Source organism: Andrena cerasifolii, chromosome 11 (genome assembly GCF_050908995.1).
Source record: "Andrena cerasifolii isolate SP2316 chromosome 11, iyAndCera1_principal, whole genome shotgun sequence".
Classification (NCBI taxonomy): Eukaryota; Metazoa; Arthropoda; class Insecta; order Hymenoptera; family Andrenidae; genus Andrena; species Andrena cerasifolii.
Genome location: NC_135128.1, coordinates 3,086,605 through 3,100,589, shown reverse-complemented (window position 1 = coordinate 3,100,589; position 13,985 = coordinate 3,086,605). Strand labels below are relative to the sequence as shown.

Here is a 13,985-nt window from a genome sequence, read left to right as displayed (position 1 = left end):
TATTTGTATAAACTATATGAGTGTAGATTTCGTGGCACATACCGATTTTTTAAACGAATTATTTTTATAAAAATCGTGCGCTTTAGCAGAAAAAGTTTCGAAATTTGTTTTCGATCAAAAAATCCGTACGTGCAATGGAACTACACTCATATAATTTATAAAACAAGAATTAAATTTTATTTCAGAGCTGCATTATTTAATATATTAAAATTAATGCATACTTTTCTATTCATTTTGTTATAATCTCTTAAGGCTTTGTACTAAAGGTACTATCGTTTGCAGAAAAGAAGGCGCCCGGACGCTAAGCGAGGCAAGGGGGCTACTGTGCTCGCATTGGCTCCCACCGCCTGTGTCCCGTTCGCTTACTTTGTATTGGTCAACGTTGACGCGTCGGCCAATGCGAGCAAAGTAGCCCCTTGCCCCGCTTAGCGTCCAGGCGCCTTCTTTTCTGCAAACGACACTAGGTATGAAAAGTTTTATATGAAAACTGTAAATTATTCCTGAAAAAAATTCTTAGAAGAGGCTTATTTATCCGGCTGCTACAGTGGTGTTTCTCCCTTACTGATGTATCGGACGTACAGTATTAGACAAAAGTATATGAACTTTTAAATACTTGACTATCTACGTTTTACGCATAGTAAATCTAGATGTAAGGAACTCGAATCACAGCTGGAGTCTTGTTTTTACTCCTAGAAATATATTTTTCACTTTACAAATGCTTTTTCAAGCATTCTTTGCTAAACTTTTGACAGTGAAAATGCCCTGAATTCACAATTTTCTCAAGTCATAATTTATTTCTTTAAAACGGTGTAGTGAAAACAATTGAAACTCTGCAGATATTTTCATCTATCCATATACTACATGTACAAAAAAATTGAAAACACTGCTACCATTTCTTCAACATTTTTTCAGCTGTTTTATCTGTCAAGATCGTCTCAAATTTTTTGAGCACATCAGGAAGATTAAAAAGAACAATTTCACAAATTTTCATCAACACGGTACCATTTTGAAGATAGGTTCGATACACCCTTAAGAATTCACCCCCTACATAGGCAAACGCATAGATTCAGAATCGCTTTTCAACCATGCCAAACATTACAGTGACTCTCATTCTATCACACACATTTGAAACCCCCAGAATATTCAATATACAAAACATGCTCGATGTTTATAAAAATTTTCTCTTCGGAGGTTTTACGCGTGTATTCTTTGTTGCTTATATTTAATTTTCCCGTACTTTCAACATCCCTTTTCCACTATTTTGGTTCGACATTTGCTTCTTCCATTCATGCAAGCTGTATTTATAATTCGCAACATAGGTAAACAAACTGGCACGTTTTCAACTAAATTTCCAAGCTGAAGCCCATGCAAGATTCGCAGAAGTAGTTCTTAAGTTGCCTCACGCGAATGATAGACTTTTGCGCGATTGAGTCGTAAAAAGCGTTTGGGGAAGGCTCGTAACGTCCCGGAAGCTTTACGAGGCGCTTTTGTGCGCACTTTTTGCCCCCGCGCGCTTTTATCAGCCTTCGAACGATAGCTGATAGCAAAATAACAGCGAACAATTCGCTGCTGCGCGTGGGCAGGTGTATGCGTATGTACGTGATGCTTGTTCCTGTATATGCACAGCGAAAGAACGAGCCCTGTGCATCGATCGATCCCAGAAGTTATGTAATGAGTCTTGGGGTGCGCTGACTCTCTCACTAGGACTCAGAAAATCTAGGTTATCGAGTTTCCTGTGGCTCACGCACTTCGACTTAGGGTCGCCACATTTTTAACCCTTCCAACCGGTCCATGAATTAGAGGCACTTTTGCTCAGTGCTGCGATTGTATTTTGTATTTTGCATTTTGCATTTTGCATTTTGCATTTTGCATTTTGCATTTTGCATTTTGCATTTTGCATTTTGCATTTTGCATTTTGCATTTTGCATTTGGCATTTGGCATTTGGCATTTGGCATTTGGCATTTGGCATTTGGCATTTGGCATTTGGCATTTGGCATTTGGCATTTTGCATTTTGCATTTTGCATTTTGCATTTTGCATTTTGCATTTTGTACTTATTGCATTTATGTTCTCTTTCTATTATTATTGTACTTTGTGGTTAGTCTTCGGGTTAAACTTAAAAGCAGCAAATTACTGAGTCTCGCCCGTTACTTCGTTTCGTGTTTTGGGGAGTGTATTAGAGGCGTATTATTATTCTTATTATTGTTCGATGAAAACCTTTGGAAAGGAGATAATCAGGCACAGTAATTTCGAAATTAGTCCTTGCATAAATCCTACGAATTATGAATTCTACCATTCTTGTGGAATTTAATGAAATTAATGTGTAATGTCGATTTGAACTTTTGTCTACTTGGGAGGCATGCTTGAGATGCAGAGGGTTAAATGTTTGGAATAGGACTGTAGTAAATCAGCCCGGAAGTAATATGCTTTTCCTAAAAACTGAATTTATAATACATAAATATTAGTCTACGTAAAGATATCTTGCAAATAATGTATCCAAAATTTATGGGCGTAAACCGAATATTTCACTTGTTTCAGATGTTTGAAGTAGACCTGAGGAGAGTGAATATTTTGTTATAATACACGAGTTTAACAAAGAAAATAATTTATTTATTTATTTAACGGGTAATACCCTTTAGTTACAGCGAAACGCATAAGTAAGTAAGAGGCAGTCTATAATAAATAATCTATATAAACGAAGAGAAAAAAAATTAATGCAAAATTAAAATAATTCAATGTTATCGATGGGAAACATTTTTCAAATGCAAGGAGAAATTATTTGTCTAACCATACAAATGAGTAGAAAACTTGACAGAAAGATATGAAAGAATTGTAGAAAGTGAGGAAATATTGGGTTGTTCGAAATATTAGAAAGTTTGCAACGAAGTTGGAAGAAAATTAAGAGGCAAAGTTTTTGTGCAGAAAAATATTTATTATTATTATTTTTATCGTGATCTTACTCACGCAGAAAAAGAACCGTATTACTTACAAATTTCATGACATAATACGTTAATAAGGTTTACATATGTATACTGTAGGGGGCAAAAAAGTTACCACTTTTTGGAACCACCCTACGTCTACTACTTTTTAATATCAACTTAAAACTGCAGTATGTGTCTAATATACATATCTTGAAAGGGAATTAAAAGCTGTATAAAACCCAGTTACAGTTGAATTTATTTAACTAACAAACCAAAACCCCACATAACATTAAACAAGACAACACATTTTTAAAGCCAACAAAAAGTTACCACTTTTGAACATTAATAAAAAAAAAATCTAATATTTTGTGGGGGCACCTTTTACTTTAAGACAACCTAAAATGTTATTAAACGTGGAGTTCTTTGTCGGCCCCAAAAATGTGTTACCCCGTTCAATGTCACATAACACTTTTGTTTGTCAGTTAAATAAATTCAACTTTAACTGGGTTTATGCAGCTTTAAATTCTCCATCACAATATGCACATTAAACATACCACAGTCCCAAATGTATGCTAAAAAATAAAAAATAAATAGAACAAATCGAAAAAGTGGTAACTTTTTTGTCCGCTAGTGTACATATGTATAAATATCTCCCTTACTTTACCAATCACTCAAACTAGCATCAATAGCCTGCGGTGTGCAACTTGACCGGACGTTTATGATTTCGAGAAACGATATTAGGATTCGTGGATTAATTTTGCAGTCACGAACTCGTTAAACTAGATACGCGATACATAGTTGTGTTGCTTACCCGAATGTTATGCGGCTACATCGAAATCTAGGTTATCGAGTTCTAGTTGGTGAATTTCCTAAAGGCAGTCGTGTTTCGCGTCAGCAGATTTCGGCAGTTTCTCCTGCAGCTTCGCTGTCAGGGGGCTGGGAAGTGTCACGAGTTGCAGTCCTTCGATTATTCGCGTCGAAGACGGGAGTCAAACGACGCTCGATCGATGAGAAAAACTTATTGAATTCAAGTGAATAACAATCTTGGAACTTTCCTCGACTGATTATCTTACAGTCAACCGTATTCGTTGAAAATTTGAGGCTCACCCCAAAAATATATACATTGTGGAGACATCATGAACAATCCTTTCACTAAAATCGCAATTATTTTAGGTACCATAAAATGTTATTAAGGCTTTATTAAGTAAACAACATAAATATATTGATCTCGAAATTTATAGGGTTAAATATAAATTATTCTTTTATGTAAAATAATTATAAATGTATATTTAGAAATACAATATATTATACGATTTGAATTATATCTAATTTTTTTCTGAATGCATTTATTAATGAATTCATATTTTTATTTAATTTGAAAAAATTTATACACTTATGATAAATTAAAAACAATCATTAACATTTCAACGCCTTCGACATCTTTCTGTATCATTAACCCTTAGTATCATAGTGTAACACCCGTGTTGCACGAATTGAAAAAGTCATGCGTGCAATTTGGGGGCTTTTTCAAGAACTTTAAAGCGTTACTTTACTATTACCATATGTAACAAGTGTTCTTAGGGCGGAAATACATCCATAGAAATTCTACTGTGATACACAGTCTCGTATTGTTGATTACAACTCTTAATTTCGCCAGGACCACTGAAAGTACCAGGTAAATGCTAATTTTTCTCTGAATTATTTCGGATTTCCTTTGTAAATAAATTTGAAGTCGAACATAATAATGTATGTACCATTAATGAAACATTTTGCAAAACCGAACATTGGTTGAACATTATAATACATAGGTACCTTTATGCATGGTTTAACACTGGTGTCATATCCACATTTTTTCATTTATATAAAAAATTGTTACACTAGGAATTTTTTGCTTATTTTTACGACGAAGTGTGGACGAAAATGGACAAGTATGAATTTTTCTGAGTAAAATAAAAAAAACCATCATACTAACAAGGGGAGGACACCATGAGGTAGACACCGATTTTGATGAGCTTTGGCACGCTGGATCTATGTCGAAAATAAGTAAATAGGTGCCCGAGCGTTTATGCCAATAGGTTTTAATAATAGAGATATTTACATGTAAATTATTAAAAATTTCATAGTCGCCGTGGAGTTTTAGTGGGTATAAATCCCACACTACCCTGGCGTCCGCGGGAGATTTCCCTCTGAAGGAGTCGGGGTGATTTTTGAAGATGATTCCACTTTAAAAAAAAAAATTATAATTTTTTTTCCCTAAGTTAAAAAAAAAATTTATAATTTTTTTTCCCTAAGTTAAAAAAAAATTTATATTTTTTTCCCTAAGTTAAAAAAAATTACAATTATGAAGATTTCCCTAAGTTAAAAAAAATTTATAATTTTTTTAAAAATTTATAATTTTTTTTTTTAACTTAGGGAAATCTTCAAAAGGCACCCCGACTCCTTCAGAGGGAAATCCCCTGGAGGCGCTAGGGTAGTGTGGGATTTTTACTCATTAAAACCCCACTGCCACTATGAAATTTTTAATAATTTCCATATAAATATTTCTATTATTAAGGCCCATTGGCAGAAACGCTCGGACGCCTATTTACTTATTTTCGACATAGATCCATCGTGCCAACGCTCATAAAAATCGGTGTCTACCTCATGGTGTCCTCCCCTTGCAAGGGTTAAATCAACACAAAGAAGAATGCAAAACGTGACCATCTTTCACATTTCATTCCAAGAGTCTTTCAATGATATTTCAAACGTATCCCATCTATTTCTTTTTGTTAAATAACTTCTATCCCTGCTAAATTAAATATCAAAATCGCGAGGTACAGTAATAATCTACACAAGTATTCCTAGTGAAAGTTCCCTAAATGGGCCTTTTCATCTTACGCTCTGAAGCTCCGAACGGAAGAAAAACAGTACCGAAGAACATCGAGCTGTTTAAACCCGTGCTTCTGATTCGCCGCGGTGTAGCCTGCCAATTACATTTTATTGTGATAATCGAATCCCTGGGACGATGCATCTGGAGTGGTGCTGAGCCGAAGAATCCACTTCCTCTCTCTTCGGGAAATGGCCTCCTCGATTAACGCTCCGGGGGACGAAGTTTGGAAATCCGTCAAGCGCGATAACTTTTCTGTTCCCGACGGTGAAACTTTCGCTGCTGCAACGGCGCTAGCGGGGTAGAGCCACGGGGAAAGGGTGCGCGGAGGGAGCTAGCGTATACGCAGGACGTGAAACATCGACTGGCCGAAATGAGTCGCATTGAATCAGGCACAATTGATAGTTTTAGCGGGTACGCGGCACGTATAATATACGAAGTATGCCATTACTGCCTATGAATAATGTAACGTGCAGAAATGCGTTTCGAAATCGGCGGGGTTTCCGTGGCGTATGAGGTGCACGGATACCCTGCACCGTGTTTGCAACCCAGACTCGAGGTACGGATTATATTCGAGCATTCTGATAACAATCGTAATGACAGGTGATTTCTCGAGAGGGAACGATTTTAATGGTGTCTTTTGCATCTTTTAATATTTTTTTTCTTTGCGTTGCGATGCTGAAATTAGTTCTTGCGGATCAGGATTTAATTGTGGGTTGACTTGATATCAGAGTTTATTTATTTATTTATTTTTTTGTTTTACCTCGTCGGTATGAATTTTCGCAAAAAGAAAAGTTGAATGTTATTGAATGATTTGTGCATTGAGTAATGCTGTTACTGAACAAATTGATTTACCGTTTGAAATTAATTCTCTGTGTATGTGTTTGCAACGTTGTTATTCAGCCACCTGGGAAATTGATTTTAAATTATTTTCGAGCAAATTTGAGCACGCTAGCACATATTTAATTATTTCGGTTAGGGTGAATTTAAGGGTGTGGGAGAATAAGTACAATTCTGCTGATATGAAGTGTTCACTGCGGAATTTAGTTTGGAAGGTTGAGAATGCGTTAGCGCATTTAGTTCGAATAAAATCAATTGAAAAGTATTCTCACCCCCACTCTGTTTAGTTATTTCCACAATTTACACGCGAATTGTAGCTTATTGTATGAAAAAGGCTATACATACTCGATAAGTAACCCTTCCAATTGAATGATGAAGAGGAAAAAGTAAATCAGTCTGGAAATTAGTAAAAAATAAAACATTTAGTGCAATTCGACATTAATAATTGCCCGTTCAGTGCACAATTTTTGTAAAACTGTTATCGCGCGTGAGTTTCGCTGGCGAATCGTGAAACGTAGCTGAAAAATATGATAAATTCAACGGTGACCCAATTTTGCCGTATGGTTTCCGCAGAAATTTTATTATTTTTTTATTATCAGCGCCAGCGGAAGCCAGGAATAATAAGTCTGGTTTTTATCGGCGCGAAGGTAATGAGCTCGCGGCGAAAATGTCAGCAACTGAAACGTTAAAAAAAAGTTTCCAATACGTTTCCAATATTTTCCGGAAGCCCCTCTTATAGTATGGCCATAACAATCGATTAACCCATATCTGTCTCCTTTTTCACACACAAAAACAAGTATATCTCACAATTAATTAATGCTGAAATATATCTTTCCAGCAAACCCTTATCCAGGGCCAGCGGAACCCATTATGCAAGTTATGCGCCGCAAGGGGGCGCTAAAAAACTATATCGCACACTTAATAATAAAGGAATCCAACTCCCACGTAAACAAAATATAAATGTATTTTTTATTGCACCTCGTAAAGACAAAAACATATTAAATAGAAAACAGGTGGAAAAATTTGGGGGCGCCAAAAATTTTCTTGCACAAGGGCGCCAACCATCCTCGCGCCGGCCCTGCCCTTATCGAAATCCTTAAACCCAGCACCTACTCCATCGATAAATGTTTCAAATGAAGCAGGAAAAATTACAATACTTAGAAACGCAAAAGCTTCATGGTCCGCCCGAATTTTCATCTTACCACCGCGTTGGAGTTGCAGAAATCTTCACCGCAACTCAATTACCGTTTCACCAGTAAACTATAAAGAATATATTACCTACGCGCCGATAAGCTCGAAAATTACCGTCCAAGTCGGACCCCGGCGAGCGCGATAAAAGGACAATAAAAATTCCGCAAAAATCTTCGGGGCGAGCGGGGCCGTCGTTTAAATCCGGCTTGCTTGGAGGCTGGCGTCCAGGAGCCAGCAGGGAAGTAATAAAAATTTCATGAAAACCCTCCAGGAAATCAGGCTGACGCCTGTAAGAGGCCAGGGGCGCTCGGGTCGCTCGGGACACCCGTTAGAATATCGCGGAGAAAAATGACATAAGACATCCCCGTTCCGACTCGGGCGCCATATGACCGTCTCTGTCACTCGAGCTCCTTCCCTCTCCGCCGTGTTCCCCTACCACCGTCATTCCTTGCCCCCTCTCCGAAGCCAGGCCACCCCGTCCCGCGCCCGCTCGTCCACCCACCTACACCCCCGCACTCTCACCAACGATCCACCCACACCAGCATTGCCCGGTTACCTGTACCACCGGTACCACCACCTCCAGGCCGGTGACCAACACTAATTGCGAGCCAGTCTCTCGGTGCATCGTCTTGCGGGAGTAGGACGGAGCGTCGGGAAGAAACGAAGGGAGCCCGAGGAAGAAGCAGGCGAGAAGGAAGGACGAGCCGGAGAGAGAGGCTCCGTTGGATGGAGGGCAGGAAGCGAAAGCCTCTAGGACAGGCAGGAATGAGACACCAGGCGGCAGTGGGAGGATGACAGAGACAGCGTGACTTGGTGCGGGAGGAGTGAGGGGCAGTTAACACACGAGGCTAGAGAGTAGAAGACAAGAGAGGAAGGTAGCGAGAGAGCATAGCTTAGCATGGCACGACACGGGCATATCCATAGACATATACACTGTGTCTATGGGCATATCGACGAGATCCGAGGGCGGCCGAGCGCCACCGAGCAAGGCCGACGCGGACCCTGCGCGCTCAACCCAAACCCGAGGAAGCATAGTTGCATTTAAACTGCCATCCCACTGAGGTCTCTCTTCCGAGTAGTCTGCTGGCTGGGCCAGCCGCACTCGACGAGTGCTCGCGTACCACCTCGCACCGTGTACACCCGCACAACGCCGCCAGCGAACGTGTGACACTTGTCTATCGCCGAACCCCCTCGCCGACCGTGGCTCGTCTTTGTCCATGCCGGGGGGACGTGCCTGGAACACAGCACCTGGAAGAGGGTTGCACGCTGGCAACGGGCAAAAAGGACACGAGGACTTTCGGGGGCTCCCTTTGATCGCCGGCGGAGGAAAAATCGCGTAACTCCGCGCTCGTCACCGAGGGAGAATTACCTCGGCGATGTCCTGCCCTCCCCCTGTGAATGTGTCGGGATTGAAAAATTGTTGCCGGGTTCGGAGCAGAGCTGAAAGAGGTTCAGGGGTACCGAGAGAACGCCGCACACCGTGTAGACGCAGTTAGGTGGTTTTATAGGTCGTAGTCGAATCGAGTGGAAATTCAATCGATCCCACAGTGACCGTAGTAATCTCCCACAGTTCGCTCGCACGCGTCGTCCCGTGCCGAAGAAAGTCGGATTCTATATAGTCGTCTGAATGGACTGGTCGGGACTGTCAAAGTCGCGCTCAGAGTCAGCTGCTCCGTTACGTTCCAGCCAGTGGCCGGTGTATACGGGATGTACCGAAAGTGTGCAGCGGTTCTTTGCTTTCGTTCGTTCCTCGGGGATCTTGGTCGATCTCGACTGGCAATGACGATACGCGGTTGGGCAGCAATCGTAGAGACATTGCCCGAGAAGCTAGTCGGAGGATCCCCAGTTTGACCGTGAGTGAGGATGCCTACCGAGTCGAACGTGTCGGTGGGTTTCCGTCTTTCTTTCTTCAGGATCCACCGTTTCCTCCTGGCCGTGAGGTTTGTCAGCTTCTCTATCTCACCGCGGCAATGTACACAACTGACTCGACCCGTGGAAATTTTAAACTCGCGGCTCCGAAAAAGCCTTCTCATTTTTCTCCGTGAATCCCGATAGCTTCTCGGTCCCAGCGCCGCTCGAGTAACTTCTCGGCTTCTCTCTCGCGGGATGCAAACGCGACGTTCCCAGGTATTATGTAAATCGAATTTGAATTTCTACGGCGATCTTTGCCCCTCTGTAATATCCTTGGAGGACCAGCTTACTGCCGCGTTACACTTTTGCAAAGTGGCTGTCGCGAACTCTTGGATTTGCTCGAAATCTCGCGTGGTACGGGTGCCGCGAGTCAATAAAACAGGCATGTCCACTCGTGGGCTATTGAGTTCTCCAAAATTGCAGCGCTTTCTTAGTATTCCTCGTCAAATTTTCTGCACTTCGCTGGCTCGTTTTTCCCCCGGTGCACGAGTTTATTACGATTCGAGAAAGCCACTTGAAATTATTGATTCCATCGAAATCGTTTCTTACGCCTTTCGTCGGCGCCCGGGCACCATGAACACTGTACGTGCCGCTCGAGTTAATTACTCGAGTTAATTACCTTCGTCGTATCGAGCGAGGGCTTTTCACTCGATCGGACAGAGGGAAACAAGTTCTCGCTATTATCTTTGATTTCACGACTTCTTTCCGAACGCACCGAGCTTCCGAATGCTCTTCAGTAGCTTATCGAAATTAATTTCGTCGCACCGTGTTAAATTACTCTCAGCGCATCCTATCGTAGAACTTTCGTGTCGCGGCAGTGCAGGAGTTTTCGAAATACTTTCCGCAACGCATTTTCCACGTTCGCCGTGGAGATTGGTCCACAGAAAGCCGTCCGAACGCTGTTACTACGTGCTCCGCGATGGGGCCGCGTTTAAAGCCGATATCGCGGAACGGAGCCGCTCACCATAACCCAGGGAAATGCTAAAATCTTCAAGAATAATTGCTGCTGGATCAGCCAAGCCTCTGTAGCTGCTCTGTTAGCCCCGAGCATTGTTTCAAACGATCCTCCTTTTCCCTTTGATCGGCTCACCCAGGAACAGACTTCAATCCCACTAAAATTTCACCGACAAACAGCGCCGCTCGCCTCCAGAACAATACCGCCGCGGAAAAGGCTAAATTAATTGGACACCGCGTCGGAAAATGCCGGTGTTTCCCCTGTAAATCGTTCGAGTTAATATAATAGTCCCGTTTATCGATATCCGACCGGTTAGGGTGGGTGCCAACAACGCGTTCAATATTTAACTTCTCGTTCCAGTTGCATTGTTTGAGGATCGTTTCAGGCCGATCCCGTTCCATTCCACTTCAGCTAGCGCGCAAACGCGGATTATCGGCTGCGGAACGAAACTTCTGGCCCCTGTTCGCGACTCCGATTGTCCATTTTTAAGCTCCCCGACCCATTTTCCGCGCTTCGAGCGCCCCTTGCAGTTTCCCTCGTTACTTCTTCCGATCCGCGAGCGGTTCCACGGACTCGTCGTTGCCTCGTGGCGGAGTCTACTTATTGAAAAGTCCCATCAGACGCCACATTTACAAAAGTATGGAAAAGGTATAGGAAACTCGACGAAACTAGCCAGAAAATTGTCTCGCGTGAAGAGGACCCCGCCTGAAGGCAATAAAGTGTCTTCGTGGTAAAAATCCACGGTACTGCTTGTCGAGCAAGGGGCGAGTCGATCTGTCGCCGTAACGGGGTGCAACGAACGCGATGCGACCGACAAATTGCGATTCCAATTCGCAGCTTCTGTAATTACCGTTGATACTTGGTTCCGTGTCGCGGGCTCGTTGCGCGCAGCCAAAAGGTAATTTCTTACTCCGTGTAATAACACGCTCCCGCTAGGCTTGTGTACACACAACGGCCGCCACTTTTGTGCAACTATTACCGCAATTACCCAGCCAACACCGCCGATGGCTTCGCCGTCAACTGTTGCACGCGAGTTGTCGCGACTCTCCCGATGCGATTCGTTACGCGTTCACGTCGATCGATTAACCGCCTAGCAGCGGGCTAGTAGCTACTGCGACGAAGCAGTCATTTTGGCTCGAAAACTGGCTCGCTTTGATTCGCTGACTAAGATAATCGTTGGTGACGAAGATTACCTGCGAAGTTCCCTGGTTTCTGGGTGACCGACGGGGGGTGTGAATCGGAGTCGCTTTTGGCGAAGTCATTTCACTCTGAAATTTAGGAATCGAGCGGGGGTGTTTGCGGGAACTGAGACTTTGGACGAGATGGCGCGAATACAGTTGTTTCTGGATTTGAGACTAGTTAGTGGGTGCTTTAGGTTTGTTTGTGTTGGCGACTTTGAGCATAGGCTTGAATTTAGCAAGAGGGGATTATGTGAATTTATTGAATTTAAATACGGGAGGTTTGATTAGTTTTTAATGTGAGTCGAGTACCAGGTAATCCTCCCAATTTCAATTATATTGAATAAACAGCTGATTATACGGGGCCTCGTAAGTTGTTAGTTTTACCAAATCGTCTACCAGTGCGAAGTTGTCAATCGATACCTTAGCGCAGACTCGTAATTAGGGTCTGTTAATTGTGTCAATTGAATACCGATAGAATTCGTCGATGAGGGGTGGTGAATTTTCGCGAGTGGTTGAGAACAGTTGACGAGAATCGTTGAAGACCGAAGAGGAGCAGCCAGCGCCGGTTCCTCGATCAATGAAATCGGTGAGTAGAAATGATATCATTCTCCGTGGGGAGCGTAAGCGTTTCTCCGTGCATACGTGAAATGGTTGAGATGCAACAGGGTGACATGTACGATACGAGTGTGTGCGGGAGCAGGCTTTAGTTTCAAACTGATAGACCGTAAATTGTATGCACGGAGTTAGATACTATTATAGCTAGCATAGAGACGCAAGGAGGCTCGATGCGATGCTTTGCTGATTAATTTATGTGGGAAAATTGAAAGCACACTTCAGTTGCAAAAGCAATTTGCAACAATTTTTCTGCACCGCGTTTACTGGAAGGAGTACTCGAAGCTCTATACAGATTAGAAATAACAATATCCAGAGTCGATTTAATAATTTCATAGAAATATTTTTCAATAGCGAGGACTGCAGTAGACTGTTTTGGAAAGAATTCGTTTCGTTCATCATAATTTAATTTGAGTGCATCAAGTAAATGTCGTCAACGAATTCTTAAAACTTTGGAACACCTCAAAACAACGACACTTTTCAACTTGGGTGCATCAAACTGGTGAATAAATAAATCTTACCCCACATATATTATACAAATGGGAGCTCCAAGTCATACAGTAGGGTGATCCTTATTTTCAACCTGCGATTTCTTTTGCTCTAACCACCTAATATGGTTCCATTTCATAAAAAAATATTCCCTGAAAAAGATTGTTGCAATCGGACAACAGGAAAGGGTGCCGACCAGGCCTTAAAGTTTAGAATTCATCAAGAATTTCTCAAAAATGGTAAGCCCTATCGAAATTTTGTTCAAATAATATTTCAAGAGCGTTCAATTTTCTACAATTACTGTATATACAATTTTCTCGTGCTTCCAACCATTTTTTAGATAATAGCGTTTGAATATAGACAAGTCAGCACATCGCGCGTCCTCCCTGTACGGCGTGACGTATTGTCTATACGGGTGTAGTGCTGACCTGTCTATATTCAAACGCTATTATCTAAAAAATGGTTGGAAGTACGAAAAACTTCTATATACAGTAATTGTAGAAAATTGAACGCTCTTTTAATATCATTTGAACAAAATTTCGATAGGGCTTACCAATTTTGAGAAATTCTTGATGAATTCTAAACTATAATGCCTGGTCGGCACCCTGTCCTGTCGTCCGATTGCAACAATCTTTTTCAGGGAATATTCTTTTATCAAATGGCACCGTTATAGGGGGTGAGAGCAAAGAAATAAAAAAAAAATATCGACACGTGTGGCCCAGGATTTTCAGGCGCTGTGTGTCTGATTAAAGAGAGAGTGAGATACAGCGAGGAAGACGTTCGCGAGGTGTGCCGCATTAGCCGTTAAGCAAGTAGTCTATGTATAAACGCGACAGCGAACAGACACGTGGGGCTTAAAATAAAAGTGTCGAATTTCCTTTAACACGGAGAGTTTTCATTTACCAAACACGTGCAAATAAGGGCCGCCCTAGCCACGCACTAAGTACCCAAAATCCCCATATCACCTGAGAAACCGTCGCTCTACATATTACTCTGGAACTCGGGCGCACCAAGCCGAT

General features: G+C 41.9%; 1 long non-coding RNA gene across 2 annotated transcripts in view; it reads left to right on the top strand.

Annotated features, from left to right (window-relative positions):
* The first annotated feature begins 8,555 nt into the window (after positions 1-8,555).
* The window catches only part of LOC143374592 (uncharacterized), a 127,040-nt gene continuing 121,610 nt past the window's right edge, over positions 8,556-13,985 (top strand). For both annotated transcript variants that reach the window (XR_013086695.1, XR_013086694.1), the window contains exon 1: positions 8,556-12,451. This is a non-coding gene — a long non-coding RNA (uncharacterized LOC143374592). The remainder of the gene's footprint in view (positions 12,452-13,985) is intronic.